Source organism: Cherax quadricarinatus, chromosome 92 (assembly GCF_038502225.1).
Source record: "Cherax quadricarinatus isolate ZL_2023a chromosome 92, ASM3850222v1, whole genome shotgun sequence".
NCBI classification, from domain to species: Eukaryota; Metazoa; Arthropoda; class Malacostraca; order Decapoda; family Parastacidae; genus Cherax; species Cherax quadricarinatus.
Genome location: NC_091383.1, coordinates 3,140,362 through 3,167,204, shown reverse-complemented (window position 1 = coordinate 3,167,204; position 26,843 = coordinate 3,140,362).

The following is a 26,843-nucleotide window of genomic DNA, read 5'->3' as shown; positions in this document are numbered from 1 at the left end:
GCCCCCGCCCTCCCGGGTGGAATATGGCGGACGTGACCACCCACGTCATTACGCCCTCACTAGCGGGCCGCCCGCGCCCTCAACACCTTCAGACGTAAGGCTGAAAGTCTTGGGGCAAGAAGAGGAGCCATTGAGGCGGGCACAGGGGCAGAGATGCAAGCCGGGTGCCATGTAACAAGGTCCCTAGTGCCTAGTTATCGTTACCCTAATCTAGTGCCCCGCCTGGGTTAGGGCACAGGTCAGAGGCACCTCGGGTAGCAGCGTGGGTAGGGGCACGATCGTTTGACGGGCGGGTACTGAAGAGTGAAGCGGTGAGACAGCGGGGCACTAGACAGCACTGACGGTACTACATGCCCAAGCTGCCACACCTGGCAACACTGTCGTGGGTGCCTCGATGCCAATTCTACCCACCAGTGCCACATCTGGCACCACTGCTGGCCCCCCTCACAGCTGATCACAATTTCTCTTCGATTCATGGTCGAAGATGTTGTCTGTAGCCACGAACTTGCTAGAGGGAGAGTTATGCCCATCAATACCCATTATTACATCTCTCATACCCATACTCCTACCCATACCCACACACCCCTCACCCATACTTCCATCCACACCCCCACACACCCCTCACCCACATCCATACTTCCACCCACAACATCACACCTCACCCACACATCCATTCACACCCACACGCCCACTCACCCCCACACCCACACGCCCACTCACCCCCACACCCACACGTCCACTCACCCCCACACGCCCACTCACCCCCACACCCACACGCCCACTCACCCCCACACCCACACGTCCACTCACCCCCACACCCACACGTCCACTCACCCCCACACCCACACGCCCACTCACCCCCACACCCACACGCCCACTCACCCCCACACCCACACGCCCACTCACCCCCACACCCACACGCCCACTCACCCCCACACCCACACGTTCACTCACCCCCACACCCACACGTCCACCCACATCCCCACCCACACGTCCACCCACATCCACACCCACACGTCCACTCACATCCCCACCCACACGTCCACCCACATCCCCACCCACACGTCCACCCACATCCCCACCCACACGTCCACCCACATCCCCACCCACACGGTCCCTTCAACTTAAGATATATGTATAGATCATTGGATGATTTATCATATTAGTGACATGACATGACAAGGAACTTGTCATGTCATGTTTCACTGTATATATATACACTATGAGGTGTACATTGAGGCGTGTATAAATCAAAGAATTTACACCATCGGGTGTATATCTCTCAGTGTATACACAGAAGTATGCATCTCAGTGTATATACACTGAGAGGTGTATATCTCAGTGTATATACACTGAGAGGTGTATATCTCAGTGTATATACACTGAGAGGTGTATATCTCAGTGTATATACACTGAGAGGTGTATATCTCAGTGTATATACACTGAGAGGTGTATATCTCAGTGTATATACACAGAGGTGTATATATCAGTGTATATACACTGAGAGGTGTATATCTCAGTGTATATACACTGAGAGGTGTATATCTCAGTGTATATACACTGAGAGGTGTATATCTCAGTGTATATACACTGAGAGGTGTATATCTCAGTGTATATACACTGAGAGGTGTATATCTCAGTGTATATACACTGAGAGGTGTATATATCAGTGTATATACACTGAGAGGTGTATATCTCAGTGTATATACACTGAGAGGTGTATATCTCAGTGTATATACACTGAGAGGTGTATATCTCAGTGTATATACACTGAGAGGTGTATATCTCAGTGTATATACACTGAGAGGTGTATATCTCAGTGTATATACACTGAGATGTGTATATCTCACTGTATATACACTGAGAGGTGTATATCTCAGTGTATATACACTGAGAGGTGTATATCTCAGTGTATATACACTGAGAGGTGTATATCTCAGTGTATATACACTGAGAGGTGTATATCTCAGTGTATATACACTGAGAGGTGTATATCTCAGTGTATATACACTGGTAGTTTACATTAATCAGTATTTTAGGTATTAAAGTATTCTTGACTGGTGGTGAACAGGTGACCTGCAGCCTTAATGACCCTCGTGTAGTAGATAGACTTTAAACCCCATTAACCAACCAACCTTAATGACCCTCGTGTAGTAGATAGACTTTAAACCCCATTAACCAACCAACCTTAATGACCCTCGTGTAGTAGATAGACTTTAAACCCCATTAACCAACCAACCTTAATGACCCTCGTGTAGTAGATAGACTTTAAACCCCATTAACCAACCAGCCTTAATGACCCTCGTGTAGTAGATAGACTTTAAACCCCATTAACCAACCAACCTTAATGACCCTCGTGTAGTAGATAGACTTTAAACCCCATTAACCAACCAACCTTAATGACCCTCGTGTAGTAGATAGACTTTAAACCCCATTAACCAACCAACCTTAATGACCCTCGTGTAGTAGATAGACTTTAAACCCCATTAACCAACCAACCTTAATGACCCTCGTGTAGTAGATAGACTTTAAACCCCATTAACCAACCAACCTTAATGACCCTCGTGTAGTAGATAGACTTTAAACCCCATTAACCAACCAACCTTAATGACCCTCGTGTAGTAGATAGACTTTAAACCCCATTAACCAACCAACCTTAATGACCCTCGTGTAGTAGATAGACTTTAAACCCCATTAACCAACCAACCTTAATGACCCTCGTGTAGTAGATAGACTTTAAACCCCATTAACCAACCAACCTTAATGACCCTCGTGTAGTAGATAGACTTTAAACCCCATTAACCAACCAGCCTTAATGACCCTCGTGTAGTAGATAGACTTTAAACCCCATTAACCAACCAACCTTAATGACCCTCGTGTAGTAGATAGACTTTAAACCCAACACAGCAGCCATCGTATAAACCACACATATTAAACAAAATAAACCAAGTCAGTACAATATAAACATTTAATATAAATTTGTAAGTCAGATATTTATATATCGACGACAAAATATGTATAAATTTATATATCGACGACAAAATATGTATAAATTTTCGGAAATCTTGGTGAGAGCGATTATTAACTGGTGACAGTGCATTAACATGAGTCATCTCACAGACTATATATACTCTCTCATGTTTATGAGAAGCATCTCCCTCACCAGACCAGCCAGCGTCCTCACACTCACACACACACAATCTGGAGAGTGATGTAGTGGAGGCAGGATCCATACATAGCTTGAAGAAGAGGTATGATAAAGCTCATGGAGCAGGGAGAGAGTGGATCTAGTAGCCACCAGTAAAGAAACGGGGCCAGGAGCTATGAATCGACCCCTGCAACCACAATTAGGTGAGTACAATTGCTGGACACAATACACACAATTGAGGAGGAGGTGAAGAGACTGCTAAGTGAACTAGATACCACAAAGGCGATGGGACCGGATGACATCTCTCCATGGGTCCTGAGAGAGGGAGCAGAGGCACTGTGTGTACCACTAACAATAATCTTCAACACATCTATCGAAACCTGGCAGCTACCTGAGGTATGGAAGACACCAAATGTACTCCCAGTTTTTATGAAAAGAGACAGACACGCAGCATTGAACTACAGACCAGTGTCACTGACATGTATAGTATGCAAAGTCATGGAGAAGATTATCAGGAGAAGAGTGGTGGAGCACCTAGAAAGGAATGAGCTTATAAACGACAACCACCACTGTTTCAGGGACGGGAAATCCTGTGTCACAAACCTACTGGAGTTCTATGACAGGGTGATGGCAGTAAGACAAGAGAGAGAGGGGTGGGTAGATTGCATTTTCTTGGACTATAAGAAGGCATTTGACAGAGTTCCACACAAGAGATTAGTGCAAAAACTGGAGGACCAGTCAGGGATAACAGGGAAGGCACTACAATGGATCAGGCGCCTGGAAAATCTAAGAACAGCGTTCCCATACCTCAGTAAGGAATCATTCAAGACTCTGTACACCGTGTACGTCAGGTCCATATTGGAGTATGCAGCACCAGTTTGGAACCCACACCTGGTCAAGCTCGTCAAGACATTAGAGAAAGTGCAAAGGTTTACAACAAGACTAGTCCCAGAGCTAAGGGGATTGTCCTACAAGGAGAGGGCAGGGAAATCGACCTGACGACACTGGGAGACAGGATAGATAGGGGGGATATGATAACGACATATAAAATACTGTGAGGAATTGACAAAGTGGACAGAGACAGGATGTTCCAGAGATGCGACAAGGCAACAAGGGGACACAGCAACAAGGGGACACAGCAACAAGGGGACACAGCAACAAGGGGACACAGCAACAAGTGGACACAGCAACAAGGGGACACAGCAACAAGGGGACACAGCAACAAGGGGTCACAGCAACAAGGGGTCACAGCAACAAGGGGTCACAGCTGGCAGCTGAAAACTCAGACGAATCACAGGGATGTCAGGAAGTATTTCTTCAGCCACAGAGTTGTCAGGAAGTGGAACAGTTTGGCAAGTGGCATATTAGAAGCAGGAACCATACACAGTTTTAAGAAGAGGTATGATAAAGCTCATGGAGCAGGAAGACAGTGCACACAATAACAAGTACATGTACAAGGTATACAAGTACATGTACAAGGTATACAAGTACATGTACAAGGTATACAAGTACATGTACAAGGTATACAAGTACATGTACAAGGTATACAAGTACATGTACAAGGTATACAAGTACATGTACAAGGTATACAAGTACATGTACAAGGTATACAAGTACATGTACAAGGTATACAAGTACATGTACAAGGTATACAAGTACATGTACAAGGTATACAAGTACATGTACAAGGTATACAAGTACATGTACAAGGTATACAAGTACATGTACAAGGTATACAAGTACATGTACAAGGTATACAAGTACATGTACAAGGTATACAAGTACATGTACAAGGTATACAAGTACATGTACAAGGTATACAAGTACATGTACAAGGTATACAAGTACATGTACAAGGTATACAAGTACATGTACAAGGTATACAAGTACATGTACAAGGTATACAAGTACATGTACAAGGTATACAAGTACATGTACAAGGTATACAAGTACATGTACAAGGTATACAAGTACATGTACAAGGTATACAGACCATAGTGACATACCACTATAAGACCCACACCAGTCCACTAACACCCAGGATGTGACCCACACCAGTCCACTAACACCCAGGATGTGACCCACACCAGTCCACTAACACCCAGGATACCCACACCAGTAAGACCCACACCAGTCCACTAACACCCAGGATGTGACCCACACCAGGATCCACACCAGTAACACCCAGGATGTGACCCACACCAGTCCACTAACACCCAGGATGTGACCCACACCAGTCCACTAACACCCAGGATGTGACCCACACCAGTCCACTAACACCCAGGATGTGACCCACACCAGTCCACTAACACCCAGGATGTGACCCACACCAGTCCACTAACACCCAGGATGTGACCCACACCAGTCTACTAACACCCAGGATATGACCCACACCAGTCCACTAACACCCAGGATGTGACCCACACCAGTCCACTAACACCCAGGATGTGACCCACACCAGTCCACTAACACCCAGGATGCCACCCACACCAGTTCACTAACACCCAGGATGCCACCCACACCAGTCCACTAACACCCAGGATATGACCCACACCAGTCCACTAACACCCAGGATGCCACCCACACCAGTTCACTAACACCCAGGATGCCACCCACACCAGTCCACTAACACCCAGGATGCCACCCACACCAGTTCACTAACACCCAGGATGCCACCCACACCAGTCCACTAACACCCAGGTACCTACTTAGTGATGGGTAAACACAGACAATAGGTGTAAAGAAACACGCCCAATATTTCTACCCTGGGAATCGAACCTGGACCCTCGCCGTGTGCAGTGAGAGCTTTAGCCACCAGGCCACCAGCGACCAGTGCAGAGGCGGGGCCAGGAGCTATGACTCGACCCCTGCAGCCACATATTGGTGAGTACACATATGTACGTGAATACGTCCTTAGAAAATAGTTTATTCAATAGCTTAAGTACTAACAAATGTGCGTTGTCTGCCGTGTCTGCCGTGTCTGCTGAGTCTGCCGTGTCTGCCGTGTCTGCCGTGTCTGCCGTGTCTGCTAAGTCTGCCGTGTCTGCCGTGTCTGCCGTGTCTGCTGAGTCTGCCGTGTCTGCCGTGTCTGCCGTGTCTGCTAAGTCTGCCGTGTCTGCCGTGTCTGCCGTGTCTGCTGAGTCTGCCGTGTCTGCCGTGTCTGCCGTGTCTGCCGTGTCTGCTAAGTCTGCCGTGTCTGCCGTGTCTGCCGTGTCTGCTGAGTCTGCCGTGTCTGCCGTGTCTGCCGTGTCTGCTAAGTCTGCCGTGTCTGCCGTGTCTGCCGTGTCTGCTGAGTCTGCCGTGTCTGCCGTGTCTGCCGTGTCTGCCGTGTCTGCCGTGACTGCCGTGTCTGCCGTGTCTGCTGAGTCTGCCGTGTCTGCCGTGTCTGCCGTGTCTGCCGTGTCTGCCGTGACTGCCGTGACTGCCGTGACTGCCGTGTCTGCCGTGTCTGCCGTGTCTGCCGTGTCTGCCGTGACTGCCGTGTCTGCCGTGTCTGCCGTGTCTGCTGTGTCTGCCGTGTCTGCCGGCGTAGGAAACACAACTACCGTAAGTGTTAGGTTAGTGTTCTAGAGGCTGACTCTCCCATACTTCCCGGAAATCGAACCCACGTCCTCATAAATACCTAACCAGTGAGTAACTATCGTCGTGTCAGCTCATTACTAATTATGGGGTGTCCCGTAGCTGGGTTGGTAGCGCACTCACCTCACACACTGAGGTCTGTGGTTCGATCTCAGGCACGAGTGGGAACATCAGGACGTGTTTCCTTAAGACACCTAGCTGTAAATAGGTACCTGGGTGTTAGTTGATTGGTGTGGATGGCATCCTGGGGACAAAATTAACCTAAGTTGTGGGAAATGCTCTACATAACCAGAGAATTTATATATAGAATATGACTGATGTCAGCTATGGTATGTACAAGTTGAACCATTTACTGGTAGAAACAAAGATTATAATAATAATAATGGTAACCCTCTGTTACCATGCCTTCGTGTGTACGGTGGATGGTACCTGTATTTTGCCCATGCCTAGGAGTGTACAGTGGTGGTACCTACGTTACCATTGCTAAGAGTGTACAGAGTGGTAGGTGCACCTGTGTTGCCATGCTAGAGTGTATTACACGAGTGATAGTACCACTGTGTTACCATGCTAAGGAGTGTACAGTGGTGGTACCTGTTACCATGCATGGTAGGTTACAGGTGATGGTACCCCTGTGTATTTAAGTAAACTAAGCAGTGTGCCAGTGGTAGGTAACTGTGTTTATCATGTATATAGAGTGTACAGTGACCATTGGCCTGCCTATTGTTTACCATGCTCAGAGTGTACAGTGGATGGTGCCTGTGTTGCCATGCTAGGAGTGTTACAGTGATGGGTACCTGTATGTTGCCATGCTAGGTTGTTACGGAGTGATAGGTACCTGTGTTATCATGCTAGGGAGTATGTGCAGTGATAGGTACCTACTGTTTGCCATGCTAGGAGTGTTACAGTGATAGGTGCCCTGTGTTACCATGCTAGGTAGTGTGAAGTGCTGGAGTACCTATGTTTACCATGCTAGAGTTGTACAAGTGATAGGTACCTATGTTACCTGCATGCTAGAGTGTACAGTGTTAATTGGCCTACCTATTGTTACCATGCTAAGAGTTGTACAGTGGATGGTACCCCTATGTTTGCCATGCTAGAGTTGTACAGTGATGGTACCTGTGTTTACCATGCTAGAGTGTACCCAGTGATGATACCTATGTTACCATGCTAGAGTGTACAGTGATGGTACCTATGTTACCATGCTAGAGTGTACAGTGATGGTACCTATGTTACCATGCTAGAGTGTACAGTGATGGTACCTATGTTACCATGCTAGAGTGTACAGTGGTGGTACCTATGTTACCATGCTAGAGTGTACAGTGGTGGTACCTACGTTACCATGCTAGAGTGTACAGTGGTGGTACCTATGTTACCATGCTAGAGTGTACAGTGATGGCACCTACGTTACCATGCTAGAGTGTACAGTGATGGTACCTATGTTACCATGCTAGAGTGTACAGTGATGGTACCTATGTTACCATGCTAGAGTGTACAGTGGTGGTAACTATGTTATCATGCTAGAGTGTACAGTGATGGTACCTATGTTACCATGCTAGAGTGTACAGTGATGGTACCTATGTTACCATGCTAGAGTGTACAGTGATGGTACCTATGTTATCATGCTAGAGTGTACAGTGATGGTACCTATGTTATCATGCTAGAGTGTACAGTGATGGTACCTATGTTACCATGCTAGAGTGTACAGTGATGGTACCTATGTTACCATGCTAGAGTGTACAGTGATGGTACCTATGTTATCATGCTAGAGTGTACAGTGATGGTACCTATGTTACCATGCTAGAGTGTACAGTGATGGTACCTATGTTACCATGCTAGAGTGTACAGTGATGGTACCTATGTTACCATGCTAGAGTGTACAGTGATGGTACCTATGTTACCATGCTAGAGTGTACAGTGATGGTACCTATGTTACCATGCTAGAGTGTACAGTGATGGTACCTATGTTACCATGCTAGAGTGTACAGTGATGGTACCTATGTTACCATGCTAGAGTGTACAGTGATGGTACCTATGTTACCATGCTAGAGTGTACAGTGATGGTACCTATGTTACCATGCTAGAGTGTACAGTGATGGTACCTATGTTACCATGCTAGAGTGTACAGTGATGGTACCTATGTTACCATGCTAGAGTGTACAGTGATGGCACCTACGTTACCATGCTAGAGTGTACAGTGATGGTACCTATGTTACCATGCTAGAGTGTACAGTGATGGTACCTATGTTACCATGCTAGAGTGTACAGTGATGGTACCTATGTTACCATGCTAGAGTGTACAGTGATGGTACCTATGTTACCATGCTAGAGTGTACAGTGGTGGTACCTATGTTACCATGCTAGAGTGTACAGTGATGGTACCTATGTTACCATGCTAGAGTGTACAGTGATGGTACCTATGTTACCATGCTAGAGTGTACAGTGATGGTACCTATGTTACCATGCTAGAGTGTACAGTGATGGTACCTATGTTACCATGCTAGAGTGTACAGTGATGGCACCTACGTTACCATGCTAGAGTGTACAGTGATGGTACCTATGTTACCATGCTAGAGTGTACAGTGATAGTACCTATGTTACCATGCTAGAGTGTACAGTGGTGGTACCTATGTTACCATGCTAGAGTGTACAGTGATGGTACCTATGTTACCATGCTAGAGTGTACAGTGGTGGTACCTATGTTATCATGCTAGAGTGTACAGTGATGGTACCTATGTTACCATGCTAGAGTGTACAGTGATGGTACCTATGTTACCATGCTAGAGTGTACAGTGATGGTACCTATGTTACCATGCTAGAGTGTACAGTGATGGTACCTATGTTATCATGCTAGAGTGTACAGTGATGGTACCTATGTTACCATGCTAGAGTGTACAGTGATGGTACCTATGTTATCATGCTAGAGTGTACAGTGATGGTACCTATGTTACCATGCTAGAGTGTACAGTGATGGTACCTATGTTACCATGCTAGAGTGTACAGTGATGGTACCTATGTTACCATGTTAGAGTGTACAGTGATGGTACCTATGTTATCATGCTAGAGTGTACAGTGATGGTACCTATGTTACCATGCTAGAGTGTACAGTGATGGTACCTATATTACCATGCTAGAGTGTACAGTGATGGTACCTATGTTACCATGCTAGAGTGTACAGTGGTGGTACCTATGTTACCATGCTAGAGTGTACAGTGGTGGTACCTATGTTATCATGCTAGAGTGTACAGTGGTGGTACCTATGTTACCATGCTAGAGTGTACAGTGATGGTACCTATGTTACCATGCTAGAGTGTACAGTGATGGTACCTATGTTATCATGCTAGAGTGTACAGTGATGGTACCTATGTTACCATGCTAGAGTGTACAGTGATGGTACCTATGTTACCATGCTAGAGTGTACAGTGATGGTACCTATGTTACCAAGCTAGAGTGTACAGTGATGGTACCTATGTTACCATGCTAGAGTGTACAGTGATGGTACCTATGTTACCAAGCTAGAGTGTACAGTGATGGTACCTATGTTACCATGCATGAGTGTACAGTGGTGGTACCTATGTTACCATGCTAGAGTGTACAGTGGTGGTACCTATGTTACCATGTACCTATGTTACCATGCTAGAGTGTACAGTGATGGTACCTATGTTACCATGCTAGAGTGTACAGTGGTGGTACCTATGTTACCATGCTAGAGTGTACAGTGATGGTACCTATGTTACCATGCTAGAGTGTACAGTGATGGTACCTATGTTACCATGCTAGAGTGTACAGTGGTGGTACCTATGTTACCATGCTAGAGTGTACAGTGATGGTACCTATGTTACCATGCTAGAGTGTACAGTGATGGTACCTATGTTACCATGCTAGAGTGTACAGTGATGGTACCTATGTTACCATGCTAGAGTGTACAGTGATGGTATGTTACCATGCTAGAGTGTACAGTGATGGTACCTATGTTACCATGCTAGAGTGTACAGTGGTGGTACCTATGTTACCATGCTAGAGTGTACAGTGATGGTACCTATGTTACCATGCTAGAGTGTACAGTGATGGTACCTATGTTACCATGCTAGATTGTACAGTGATGGTACATGTTACCATGCTAGAGTGTACAGTGATGGTACCTATGTTACCATGCTAGAGTGTACAGTGATGGTACCTATGTTACCATGCTAGAGTGTACAGTGATGGTACCTATGTTACCATGCTAGAGTGTACAGTGATGGTACCTATGTTACCATGCTAGAGTGTACAGTGATGGTACCTATGTTACCATGCTAGAGTGTACAGTGATGGTACCTATGTTACCATGCTAGAGTGTACAGTGATGGTACCTATGTTACCATGCTAGAGTGTACAGTGATGGTACCTATGTTACCATGCTAGAGTGTACAGTGATGGTACCTATGTTACCATGCTAGAGTGTACAGTGATGGTACCTATGTTACCATGCTAGAGTGTACAGTGATGGTACCTATGTTACCATGCTAGAGTGTACAGTGATGGTACCTATGTTACCATGCTAGAGTGTACAGTGATGGTACCTATGTTACCATGCTAGTGCACAGTGATGGTACCTATGTTATCATGCTAGAGTGTACAGTGATGGTACCTATGTTACCATGCTAGAGTGTACAGTGATGGTACCTATGTTACCATGCTAGAGTGTACAGTGATGGTACCTATGTTACCAAGCTAGAGTGTACAGTGATGGTACCTATGTTACCATGCTAGAGTGTACAGTGATGGTACCTATGTTACCATGCTAAAGTGTACAGTGATGGTACCTATGTTACCATGCTAGAGTGTACAGTGATGGTACCTATGTTATCATGCTAGAGTGTACAGTGATGGTACCTATGTTATCATGCTAGAGTGTACAGTGATGGTACCTATGTTACCATGCTAGAGTGTACAGTGATGGTACCTATGTTACCATGCTAGAGTGTACAGTGATGGTACCTATGTTACCATGCTAGAGTGTACAGTGATGGTACCTATGTTACCATGCTAGAGTGTACAGTGATGGTACCTATGTTACCATGCTAGAGTGTACAGTGGTGGTACCTATGTTACCATGCTAGAGTGTACAGTGGTGGTACCTATGTTACCATGCTAGAGTGTACAGTGATGGTACCTATGTTACCATGCTAGAGTGTACAGTGGTGGTACCTATGTTACCATGCTAGAGTGTACAGTGATGGTACCTATGTTACCATGCTAGAGTGTACAGTGATGGTACCTATGTTACCATGCTAGAGTGTACAGTGATGGTACCTATGTTACCATGCTAGAGTGTACAGTGATGGTACCTATGTTACCATGCTAGAGTGTACAGTGATGGTACCTATGTTACCATGCTAGAGTGTACAGTGATGGTACCTATGTTACCATGCTAGAGTGTACAGTGATGGTACCTATGTTACCATGCTAGAGTGTACAGTGATGGTACCTATGTTACCATGCTAGAGTGTACAGTGATGGTACCTATGTTACGATGCTAGAGTGTACAGTGATGGTACCTATGTTACCATGCTAGAGTGTACAGTGATGGTACCTATGTTACCATGCTAGAGTGTACAGTGCTGGTACCTATGTTACCATGCTAGAGTGTACAGTGATGGTACCTATGTTACCATGCTAGAGTGTACAGTGATGGTACCTATGTTACCATGCTAGAGTGTACAGTGATGGTACCTATGTTACCATGCTAGAGTGTACAGTGATGGTACCTATGATACCATGCTAGAGTGTACAGTGATGGTACCTATGTTACCATGCTAGAGTGTACAGTGGTGGTACCTATGTTACCATGCGAGAGTGTACAGTGATGGTACCTATGTTACCATGCTAAAGTGTACAGTGATGGTACCTATGTTACCATGCTAGAGTGTACAGTGGTATCAAGCTCTATTCTGATGAACGGTTCTTGATCCAAGGAATTGAAGCTACAATCTCCTTCCTCGGATCTAATATGATTGTCTTGTATCCCCCGGTGCCTTATAGACCCAACGGGTTTGTGGCGTCGCGCAGCTACAGTGCTGTTGTACCACCTCACACTGGTTATGTACCTCTGAAATGTTGAGGTACAGTCCCTGGACCCATTATGTACGTCTGTATGTTGAGGTACAGTCCCTGGACCCATTATGTACGTCTGTATGTTGAGGTACAGTCCCTGGACCCATTATGTACATCTGTAATGTTGAGGTACAGTCCCTGGACCCATTATGTACATCTGTAATGTTGAGGTACAGTCCCTGGACCCATTATGTACATCTGTAATGTTGAGATACAGTCCCTGGACCCATTATGTACATCTGTAATGTTGAGGTACAGTCCCTGGACCCATTATATACCTCTGTAATGTTGAGGTACAGTCCCTGGACCCATTATGTACCTCTGTAATGTTGAGGTACAGTCCCTGGACCCATTATGTACATCTGTAATGTTGAGGTACAGTCCCTGGACCCATTATGCACCTCTGTAATGTTGAGGTACAGTCCCTGGACCCATTATATACCTCTGTAATGTTGAGGTACAGTCACTGGACCCATTATGCACCTCTGTAATGTTGAGGTACAGTCCCTGGACCCATTATGCACCTCTGTAATGTTGAGGTACAGTCACTGGACCCATTATGTACCTCTGTAATGTTGAGGTACAGTCCCTGGACCCATTATGCACCTCTGTAATGTTGAGGTACAGTCACTGGACCCATTATGTACCTCTGTAATGTTGAGGTACAGTCCCTGGACCCATTATGCACCTCTGTAATGTTGAGGTACAGTCACTGGACCCATTATGCACCTCTGTAATGTTGAGGTACAGTCCCTGGACCCATTATGTAGCTCTGTAATGTTCTGACTGCTGACCACAGGATGGTATGAGGTACATAACGTAAGTAGCAATAATGCTGCTGCGAGCAGGATATCCATCCTGAGAGAATGTCTCAGGAAGGAGAAGAGAGAACTAGTGGAGATGAAGCCAGGAGGAAGGGTGGCCCGTGGCCTGGTAGGCGAAGTTCTCGCTTCACACGGTGAGGGTCTGGGTTCGATTCCCGGTGAAGGTAGAATCACTGGGCGTGTTTCCTTACACTGGTTGTCCGTGTTCACCCTTCAGTGTAAAATGGGTACCTGGGTGTTAGTGGACTGGTGTGGGTCACATCCTGGGTGTTAGTGGACTGGTGTGGGTCACATCCTGGGTGTTAGTGGACTGGTGTGAGTCACATCCAGGGTGTTAGTGGACTGGTGTGGGTCACATCCAGGGTGTTAGTGGACTGGTGTGGGTCACATCCTGGGTGTTAGTGGACTGGTGTGGGTCACATCCAGGGTGTTAGTGGACTGGTGTGGGTCACATCCTGGGTGTTAGTGGACTGGTGTGGGTCACATCCTGGGTGTTAGTGGACTGGTGTGGGTCACATCCTGGGTGTTAGTGGACTGGTGTGGGTCACATCCAGGGTGTTAGTGGACTGGTGTGGGTCACATCCTGGGTGTTAGTGGACTGGTGTGGGTCACATCCTGGGTGTTAGTGGACTGGTGTGGGTCACATCCTGGGTGTTAGTGGACTGGTGTGGGTCACATCCTGGGTATTAGTGGACTGGTGTGGGTCGCATCCTGGGTGTTAGTGGACTGGTGTGGGTGGCATCCTGGGTGTTAGTGGACTGGTGTGGGTCACATCCTGGGTGTTAGTGGACTGGTGTGGGTCACATCCTGGGTGTTAGTGGACTGGTGTGGGTCACATCCTGGGTGTTAGTGGACTGGTGTGGGTCACATCCTGGGTGTTAGTGGACTGGTGTGGGTCACATCCTGGGTGTTAGTGGACTGGTGTGGGTCACATCCTGGGACAAAACTGACATAATTTGCGGGAAATGCTCAGCATAACAAGGGACTTTCTATATAGTAGTATGTCACTGATGTCAGCTATGGTCTGTATACCTTGTACATGTACTTGTATACCTTGTACATGTACTTGTATACCTTGTACATGTACTTGTATACCTTGTACATGTACTTGTATACCTTGTACATGTACTTGTATACCTTGTACATGTACTTGTATACCTTGTACATGTACTTGTATACCTTGTACATGTACTTGTATACCTTGTACATGTACTTGTATACCTTGTACATGTACTTGTATACCTTGTACATGTACTTGTATACCTTGTACATATACTTGTATACCTTGTACATGTACTTGTATACCTTGTACATGTACTTGTATACCTTGTACATGTACTTGTATACCTTGTACATGTACTTGTATACCTTGTACATGTACTTGTATACCTTGTACATGTACTTGTATACCTTGTACATGTACTTGTATACCTTGTACATGTACTTGTATACCTTGTACATGTACTTGTATACCTTGTACATGTACTTGTATACCTTGTACATGTACTTGTATACCTTGTACATGTACTTGTATACCTTGTACATGTACTTGTATACCTTGTACATGTACTTGTATACCTTGTACATGTACTTGTATACCTTGTACATGTACTTGTATACCTTGTACATGTACTGGTATACCTTGTACATGTACTTGTATACCTTGTACATGTACTTGTATACCTTGTACATGTACTTGTATACCTTGTACATGTACTTATATGAATAAAGATATTTTTATTATTATTATTATTATTATTATTATTATTATTGTTATTATTATTATTATTAATATTACAGAGGTGGAAGGGGAGACTAAGATATTCTTAATAAGATACAAGTACAACAATTAAGTGTCTGTATTACCAGGAATAAATGTAATTAACTGTTGTATATGTGTCCTACTTATCAACTTGTCGGTATTGTATACTAGTATCTTACTTAATAAAGTGGTGGAGTGGTAAGCCAGTGGAAGGTCTCCGTCAGATGACCAAAAGCTCCAGTACTTGGTTATTGAGACTAAGACCAGCGTCAGGAAACACTTGTCCTGTTTCCTGACGCCTCTTAGCTAGCCTATGACTAAGACCAGCGTCAGGAAACACTTGACCTGTTTCCTGACGCCTCTTAGCTAGCCTATGACTAAGACCAGCGTCAGGAAACACTTGACCTGTTTCCTGACTCCTCTTAGCTAGCCTATGACTAAGACCAGCGTCAGGAAACACTTGACCTGTTTCCTGACGCCTCTTAGCTAGCCTATGACTAAGACCAGCGTCAGGAAACACTTGACCTGTTTCCTGACGCCTCTTAGCTAGCCTATGACTAAGACCAGCGTCAGGAAACACTTGTCCTGTTTCCTGACGCCTCTTAGCTAGCCTATGACTAAGACCAGCGTCAGGAAACACTTGTCCTGTTTCCTGACGCCTCTTAGCTAGCCTATGAGTAAGACCAGCGTCAGGAAACATTGTCCTGTTTCCTGACGCCTCTTAGCTAGCCTATGAGTAAGACCAGCGTCAGGAAACACTTGACCTGTTTCCTGACTCCTCTTAGCTAGCCTATGACTAAGACCAGCGTCAGGAAACACTTGACCTGTTTCCTGACGCCTCTTAGCTAGCCTATGACTAAGACCAGCGTCAGGAAACACTTGTCCTGTTTCCTGACGCCTCTTAGCTAGCCTATGAGTAAGACCAGCGTCAGGAAACACTTGTCCTGTTTCCTGACGCCTCTTAGCTAGCCTATGACTAAGACCAGCGTCAGGAAACACTTGACCTGTTTCCTGACTCCTCTTAGCTAGCCTATGACTAAGACCAGCGTCAGGAAACACTTGACCTGTTTCCTGACTCCTCTTAGCTAGCCTATGACTAAGACCAGCGTCAGGAAACACTTGTCCTGTTTCCTGACGCCTCTTAGCTAGCCTATGAGTAAGACCAGCGTCAGGAAACACTTGTCCTGTTTCCTGACGCCTCTTAGCTAGCCTATGAGTAAGACCAGCGTCAGGAAACACTTGACCTGTTTCCTGACTCCTCTTAGCTAGCCTATGAGTAAGACCAGCGTCAGGAAACACTTGTCCTGTTTCCTGACGCCTCTTAGCTAGCCTATGAGTAAGACCAGCGTCAGGAAACACTTGTCCTGTTTCCTGACTCCTCTTAGCTAGCCTATGAGTAAGACCAGCGTCAGGAAACACTTGTCCTGTTTCCTGACGCCTCTTAGCTAGCCTATGAGTAAGACCAGCGTCAGGAAACACTTGTCCTGTTTCCTGACTCCTCTTAGCTAGCCTATGAGTAAGACCAGCGTCAGGAAACACTTGTCCTGTTTCCTGACGCCTCTTAGCTAGCCTATGAGTAAGACCAGCGTCAGGAAACACTTGACCTGTTTCCTGACTCCTCTTAGCTAGCCTATGAGTAAGACCAGCGTCAGGAAACACTTGTCCTGTTTCCTGACGCCTCTTAGCTAGCCTATGAGTAAGACCAGCGTCAGGAAACACTTGTCCTGTTTCCTGACGCCTCTTAGCTAGCCTATGAGTAAGACCAGCGTCAGGAAACACTTGTCCTGTTTCCTGACGCCTCTTAGCTAGCCTATGAGTAAGACCAGCGTCAGGAAACACTTGACCTGTTTCCTGACTCCTCTTAGCTAGCCTATGAGTAAGACCAGCGTCAGGAAACACTTGTCCTGTTTCCTGACGCCTCTTAGCTAGCCTATGAGTAAGACCAGCGTCAGGAAACACTTGTCCTGTTTCCTGACTCCTCTTAGCTAGCCTATGAGTAAGACCAGCGTCAGGAAACACTTGACCTGTTTCCTGACTCCTCTTAGCTAGCCTATGAGTAAGACCAGTGTCAGGAAACACTTGACCTGTTTCCTGACTCCTCTTAGCTAGCCTATGACTAAGACCAGCGTCAGGAAACACTTGTCCTGTTTCCTGACGCCTCTTAGCTAGCCTATGACTAAGACCAGCGTCAGGAAACACTTGTCCTGTTTCCTGACGCCTCTTAGCTAGCCTATGACTAAGACCAGCGTCAGGAAACACTTGTCCTGTTTCCTGACTCCTCTTAGCTAGCCTATGACTAAGACCAGCGTCAGGAAACACTTGTTCTGTTTCCTGACGCCTCTTAGGTCACTATCATATACTGTGGAAAATTTTTTGATTTTCCGAAACTATAGTGCCTAATAGGTGTTTAATGTGTCTATATGGGTCAAAAATGTATTTGGAAATAAGAGTAGAACCAAGAGTTCCCTTTGCGCATGCGCGGATGTGCGGGGGGGAGGGCGCGTATTGTTTTGAATGGTGGTGGGGAAGCTGAGAAAGCATGGAACCACGAAATTGACGTTCACGGTGGCCTAGGGATTAATATGGGCCTCATTTCATAATGGGAAGTGTCGTGATTGTTCCTGGTGGAGAGTGAGGGAACGGGATTTGCGGGACCGCAGTAATAGAGTGGTAAAAGTGTGATAAGAGAAGGAGCGGGTGACTGACGCGCCACAATGGACTGTGTCCTGGGGAAAATTACCCTTGGATTAATCATCACTCATCGGTCTCAGATCTTAGTGGAGTGACCTCTAGTTTGTATAATAGTTATGAGACGTTGAATCGGCTTGTGAATTGTAATGTAATTAATGATAATAACGCTAAGTTAAGAGAATATGTGAAGTGAAATAAGTCGTTTGCTCCGAGTGAACACGCTAGACCTCGTTGTTAATGAGACGAGGAAAGGGAAACTCCTTGAGTCACGACGTCTAAAGCAGGACAAACCAGCGGATACCTCGTCCTGCGGGAATGAGAATCGTGTCGGTGCAGCAGGACATCGAAAATGAGATGGTGAATCAAGAAATGAGGAATATCAATCACCCACAGTTAAGTAACCCTTCTAGTTATAGCAACCTTAGACTGGCCAGTAGTGGTATGTTATAATTAGATAGGTTACGAGTGATCCAGCTACATCAAGTGACCACCAGAGAACATCTGGTAAGTGGTGGGATTATGTACAAATGTTTTCCTTGACGGATGTATCCATGTGTGTCCTGCGGGCCCCCCCCCCCCCTTCATTCAGTTAAACTAATATAATCTATACAGTCCACAATTAATTAGTAGCACCGTACTTGTGGGTGCTACCCAATCCATACTGGTCTCGGATAGATATGGATAAGATTGTGAGGTCGAGGGGACCACTTGGTGCGACCAGGGGTGGTTAAGTTTTCTCACATGTCTACACGGGGTGACTACGGTAAACAATGTGATTGTCTCCCAATGAGATTACTGGTATGTATATAATGTTGAGGTACATACAGGTAAGCACCCTAGAAAATTTTCCAGATCTGCCCGTTGGTCCTTCGAAAACGGATGCAATCAGTGAAAAAATTAATTGAATTAATTACTTAATAATTAAGTGACTGATTGAAGGAAGTGGGTGTAGGGTGCACAAGTTTAATCGATCGTGTGATGGATGACAATTAGCCCAATTAATTGCTAGCACATGTGTGGCTAGGATTTATACAAGAGTAAAGTGCAAGAATTACTCTTATAAGGCGCCTACTTAAGTTGTATAATCAGTGATTAATAATTCTCTAACCATGACTGGATCTAATGGAGTTAATGTGGCTGACAAGTCCGTGAATTTTAGAGTAATGAAAGCATCATTACAGGCTATTAAAAGCCATGTGACGAAGGCATTTGATTTAGTGAATCAAAGAACCGTGAACCCTAATGAATTAAAGTTATATTTAGATGCTTTAGAGAGTAGATTTGATTGGTACAAATTGTGGTTTAAAGACTGTGAAAGAGATCTGCTAGAGAATTGTGCAGATGGAATGGAAATGAATGTTTTAATTAATCAACATTACGAATTGGAAGAAAAACTGTCTTGTAAAAGTAAGGCTTTGAATAAATTAAAGGGTGTAAGCCAGGCAGTTGATCAACCTATTAATGCAAAGGGTGTGTTTGCCAAAACCTCCGTAGTACGGTCTGGAGGAAATCAGACTAGGTCGGCAGGAATTAATTGTTCAATTGCAGACCAGTCAGCCAAACAGTTCTAAGGATATAACACATAATGACTCTGAAGTATCTGTCAAGCCTCAAAAGGGAAAAATAATCCCAGTGGTAATAATCATAGTTAAGAGTTAAATAGGCACATATCAAGTCAGGAATCAGTAATAGTGGTTCCTCACATCAAGGTAAGAGGAATAAGTACCTCAGTAAGTGTAACCCAGTTAATAAGAGGTCAGGCAAGGAAAAGAGAGACTGCCTCTTCTGCCAGGGTACTCATTTCACTAAAAATTGTAATGCCTGTAATTCATGGGATATTAAAGTGGAAAGAATGAAAGAACTTGACAGATTTATCAGATGTCTAGACAATCATAATGTAAAGGATTGTCATACCAAATTGAACAGTTGCTATCAATGCAACAAGGGAAAGCACCATACAGTTATGTGCAGGGTTGTATGTGATTCTTATAATAATGGTGACAATAATGATAATGTTAATAACCCTGACACTACAGTGACTGATGTAAAGGTTGCAGCTAATGGCAATAATGATGGCCTAGCTGAGGTAGCCTTGACGGTGTTGGATGTAAAAATTCAGGATAAAGGGCATAAATCCAAAACCATACGGCGTCACTCTCCTCAACACTGGTACGGGCCATGTAATATATGGCAGACTACCGCCTAGTAATAATGACTAGAGGAAGTAGTGAATACGGTCACGGTGTCTTACTCATGAAAGGTCAACCCAGTACAAGTATTCTTCTATCGAGAATGATGTTGAACCAGTCTAATTTGTGGGAGCTGGACAGCATAGGGATTAATGTAAATGAGGAAAGTCCAAATGATTCCTTTACTCAGGAACAATACCTGAAGGATGTTAAATGTGAATCTGGACATTACTGGGTGCGACTTCCGTGGAAGCTTGACCGTCCAGAATTACCTACTAATTATAGGATGGCGTATGGACAGTTAAAGGGCCCAGCTCTGCGAACTGAGCAAGACACCAAAATTGTTGACTGCTTATAATGATATAATTAATAAGCAGTTAAATAATAAATTGTTCTTACTTCAGGCGACGATAAATGCACACCTTAAATGCACAGGCGGTCCACTGAGCGAAGTAATTGGGTAAATAATCTTATGTGGACAATTTCCGGGTGTGACGTCAACTGAAGAGGAACTAATGAGGATATGTGAAGGGGTTAATGAAATAATGAAGAAATGTGCTGGGACTGACTTGGGATACTGAGAGACTTGTTATTGTTAAAGTCTCAAAATTCCAGTATGCCCAATAAATTAATCCAGGGAGCATAGGCTTATGCCCCTGAGAGAATGGAACACTAATTAGTCCATTTTGAGGGTTCAATAAATATGGATGGCCATGGAGTTGGTGCCTATATGCAGTAATGTGCTGGGGCTGACTTGGGATACTGAGAGACTTGTTATTGGTAAAGTCTCAAAATTCCAGTATGCCCAATAACTTAATCCAGGGAGCATAGGCTTATGCCCCTGAGAGAATGGAACACCAATTAGTCCATTTTGAGAGTTCAATAAATATGGGTGGCCAGTGAAGATGGGAAAATTGTACTCCACATTATGTAAGTCGTCTAGCAACGACCTCCGCCCGGCCGCAGTGTGGAAAATTTTTTGATTTTCCGAAACTATAGTGCCTAATAGGTGTTTAATGTGTCTATATGGGTCAAAAATGTATTTGGAAATAAGAGTAGAACCAAGAGTTCCCTTTGCGCATGCGCGGATGTGCGGGGGGGAGGGCGCGTATTGTTTTGAATGGTGGTGGGGAAGCTGAGAAAGCATGGAACCACGAAATTGACGTTCACGGTGGCCTAGGGATTAATATGGGCCTCATTTCATAATGGGAAGTGTCGTGATTGTTCCTGGTGGAGAGTGAGGGAACGGGATTTGCGGGACCGCAGTAATAGAGTGGTAAAAGTGTGATAAGAGAAGGAGCGGGTGACTGACGCGCCACAATGGACTGTGTCCTGGGGAAAATTACCCTTGGATTAATCATCACTCATCGGTCTCAGATCTTAGTGGAGTGACCTCTAGTTTGTATAATAGTTATGAGACGTTGAATCGGCTTGTGAATTGTAATGTAATTAATGATAATAACGCTAAGTTAAGAGAATATGTGAAGTGAAATAAGTCGTTTGCTCCGAGTGAACACGCTAGACCTCGTTGTTAACGAGACGAGGAAAGGGAAACTCCTTGAGTCACGACGTCTAAAGCAGGACAAACCAGCGGATACCTCGTCCTGCTGGAATGAGAATCGTGTCGGTGCAGCAGGACATCGAAAATGAGATGGTGAATCAAGAAATGAGGAATATCAATCACCCACAGTTAAGTAACCCTTCTAGTTATAGCAACCTTAGACTGGCCAGTAGTGGTATGTTATAATTAGATAGGTTACGAGTGATCCAGCTACATCAAGTGACCACCAGAGAACATCTGGTAAGTGGTGGGATTATGTACAAATGTTTTCCTTGACGGATGTATCCATGTGTGTCCTACCCCCCCCCCCCCTTCATTCAGTTAAACTAATATAATCTATACAGTCCACAATTAATTAGTAGCACCGTACTTGTGGGTGCTACCCAATCCATACTGGTCTCGGATAGATATGGATAAGATTGTGAGGTCGAGGGGACCACTTGGTGCGACCAGGGGTGGTTAAGTTTTCTCACATGTCTACACGGGGTGACTACGGTAAACAATGTGATTGTCTCCCAATGAGATTACTGGTATGTATATAATGTTGAGGTACATACAGGTAAGCACCCTAGAAAATTTTCCATATATACACTTAAACAAACTTGCAACTTACAGGTGGAATGCCAAGTTGTCTGCCCAGCACAGAGGCCGTACTCCAGCTTGGTGCTCTGGAGTCATCTTTGTCCACTACCTCTTGTCCCTGGCCAGCTAGACACAACCAAGTGGTGATGTTATCCTTGTGGGCCATTTATATCCTAGGAGACTGAGGTGGTGCTGGATTTTAGAGTGAAGCCAGCCTAGCACAGCCTCAGGAAGCATTTATATCCTCGGATTTTAGAGAAGCAAGCCTAGCAAATCTCAGGAAATATTTTCTCTTTCCTGAGAGAGAGAACACTAGCACTGAGGATGTCAGAACACGAGAACTGCAGCTCAACAGATACTGTTTCCCCTGACAAACAATACACCAGTGAACAGTGGTTCATCATGCCCTGTGGACAAGTTATATGCAGAGAACACGTTATCACTGGTGAGGGAGAGTGGGTTGTTACAGGTAGAATACACGTTTAAAATCACTGTTATCACTGGTGAGGGAGAGTAGGTTGTTACAGGTAGAATACACGTTTAAAATCACTGTTATCACTGGTGAGGGAGAGTAGGTTGTTACAGGTAGAATACACGTTTAAAATCACTGTTATCACTGGTGAGGGAGAGTAGGTTGTTACAGGTAGAATACACGTTTAAAATCAGTTATCACTGGTGAGGGAGAGTAGGTTGTTACAGGTAGAATACACGTTTAAAATCACTGTTATCACTGGTGAGGGAGAGTAGGTTATCACAGGAGCACTGGACACACTCTTACAACACCAACAATGGACACCGTAAATGGGACCCGCATCACCTCTCATGGCAATTCAGAGTGAATATATAAACCTCTTACCAGCACCACCATACCATAGTACCATCACCATAATGTGAAACCTCTACTATCACTATACAATCACCAAACACCACTACCACCATCACACCACCACGAGCACCACCACGAGCACCACCACGAGCACCACCACGAGCACCAGTCGACTAAAGGAACACAACTGTCTCTTACTTTCAGAAACCTGAGTCAGATAACAACGATAAGAAATATCTTACACCACTATACTTATCACCATAAATATAATTATTATTATTAATTACCTTACCGGTACGTGAGGTCAGGTAAACTCTCAGTGTATATACACTGAGATACTTATCAGTGTATATACACTGAGATACTTATCAGTGTATATACACTGAGATACTTATCAGTGTATATACACTGAGATACTTATCAGTGTATATACACTGAGATACTTATCAGTGTATATACACTGAGATACTTATCAGTGTATATATACTGAGATACTTATCAGTGTATATACACTGAGATACTTATCAGTGTATATATACTGAGATACTTCTCAGTGTATATACACTGAGATACTTATCAGTGTATATATACTGAGATACTTATCAGTGTATATACACTGAGATACTTCTCAGTGTATATACACTGAGAAACTTATCAGTGTATATACACTTAGAGATACTTCTCAGTGTATATACACTGAGATACTTATCAGTGTATATACACTGAGATACTTATCAGTGTATATACACTTAGAGATACTTATCAGTGTATATACACTGAGATACTTATCAGTGTATATACACTGAGATACTTATCAGTGTATATACACTGAGATACTTATCAGTGTATATACACTGAGATACTTATCAATGTATATATACTGAGATACTTATCAGTGTATATACACTGAGATACTTATCAGTGTATATATACTGAGATACTTATCAGTGTATATATACTGAGATACTTATCAGTGTATATATACTGAGATACTTATCAGTGTATATATACTGAGATACTTATCAGTGTATATACACTGAGATACTTATCAGTGTATATATACTGAGATACTTATCAGTGTATATACACTGAGATACTTATCAGTGTATATATACTGAGATACTTATCAGTGTATATATACTGAGATACTTATCAGTGTATATATACTGAGATACTTATCAGTGTATATATACTGAGATACTTATCAGTGTATATACACTGAGATACTTATCAGTGTATATATACTGAGATACTTATCAGTGTATATACACTGAGATACTTATCAGTGTATATATACTGAGATACTTATCAATGTATATATACTGAGATACTTATCAGTGTATATATACTGAGATACTTATCAGTGTATATATACTGAGATACTTATCAGTGTATATACACTGAGTTACTTATCAGTGTATATATACTGAGATACTTATCAGTGTATATACACTGAGATACTTATCAGTGTATATATACTGAGATACTTATCAGTGTATATATACTGAGATACTTATCAGTGTATATATACTGAGATACTTATCAGTGTATATATACTGAGATACTTCTCAGTGTATATACACTGAGATACTTCTCAGTGTATATACACTGAGATACTTATCAGTGTATATACACTTAGAGATACTTCTCAGTGTATATACACTGAGATACTTATCAGTGTATATACACTAAGATACTTATCAGTGTATATACACTTAGAGATACTTCTCAGCGTATATACACTGAGATACTTATCAGTGTATATACACTGAGATACTTATCAGTGTATATATACTGAGATACTTCTCAGTGTATATACAATGAGATACTTATCAGTGTATATACACTAAGATACTTATCAGTGTATATACACTTAGAGATACTTCTCAGCGTATATACACTGAGATACTTATCAGTGTATATACACTGAGATACTTATCAGTGTATATACACTGAGATACTTCTCAGTGTATATACACTGAGATACTTATCAGTGTATATACACTGAGATACTTATCAGTGTATATACACTTAGAGATACTTCTCAGTGTATATACACTGAGATACTTATCAGTGTATATACACTTAGAGATACTTCTCAGTGTATATACACTGAGATACTTATCAGTGTATATACACTTAGAGATACTTCTCAGTGTATATACACTGAGATACTTCTCAGTGTATATACACTGAGAGATACTTATCAGTGTATATACACTTAGAGATATTTATCAGTGTATATACACTGAGAGATACTTCTCAGTGTATATACACTGAGAGATACTTCTCAGTGTATATATACACTGAGAGATACTTCTCAGTGTATATATACACTGAGAGATACTTCTCAGTGTATATATACACTGAGAGATACTTCTCAGTGTATATATACACTGAGAGATACTTCTCAGTGTATATATACACTGAGAGATACTTCTCAGTGTATATATACACTGAGAGATACTTCTCAGTGTATATATACACTGAGAGATACTTCTCAGTGTATATATACACAAGGAAACGTTGGCCCGTAGCCTGGAGGCTAAATTATTATATTAAAAAGAAACGCTAAACCTACAAGGGTCACATGGTGGCTAAAGCTCTCGCTTCACGTGGTGTAGTCCGCGTTCGATCCCCAGCGAGGGTACAAACATTGAGCGTGTTTCTTTATACTGGTTACCTGGGTGTTAGTGGACTGGTGTGGGTCACATCCTGGGTGTTAGTGGACTGGTGTGGGTCACATCCTGGGTGTTAGTGGACTGGTGTGGGTGGCATCCTGGGTGTTTCTGGAGTTTATCTGGAGAGAGTTTCGGGGGTCAACGCCCCCGCGGCCCGGTCTGTGACCATGCCTCCTGGTGGATCAGCGCCTGATCAACCAGGCTGTTGCTGCTGGCTGCACGCAAACCAACGTACGAGCCACAGCCCGGCTGATCAGGAACTGACTTTAGGTGCTTGTCCAGTGCCAGCTTGAAGACTGCCAGGGGTCTGTTGGTAATCCCCCTTATGTGTGCTGGGAGGCAGTTGAACAGTCTCGGGCCCCTGACACTTATTGTATGGTCTCTTAACGTGCTAGTGACACCCCTGCTTTTCATTGGGGGGATGGTGCATCGTCTGCCAAGTCTTTTGCTTTCGTAGTGAGTGATTTTCGTGTGCAAGTTCGGTACTAGTCCCTCTAGGATTTTCCAGGTGTATATAATCATGTATCTCTCCCTCCTGCGTTCCAGGGAATACAGGTTTAGAAACCTCAAGCGCTCCCAGTAATTGAGGTGTTTTATCTCCGTTATGCGCGCCGTGAAAGTTCTCTGTACATTTTCTAGGTCGGCAATTTCACCTGCCTTGAAAGGTGCTGTTAGAGTGCAGCAATATTCCAGCCTAGATAGAACAAGTGACCTGAAGAGTGTCATCATGGGCTTGGCCTCCCTAGTTTTGAAGGTTCTCATTATCCATCCTGTCATTTTTCTAGCAGATGCGATTGATACAATGTTATGGTCCTTGAAGGTGAGATCCTCCGACATAATCACTCCCAGGTCTTTGACGTTGGTGTTTCGCTCTATTTCGTGGGCAGAATTTGTTTTGTACTCTGAT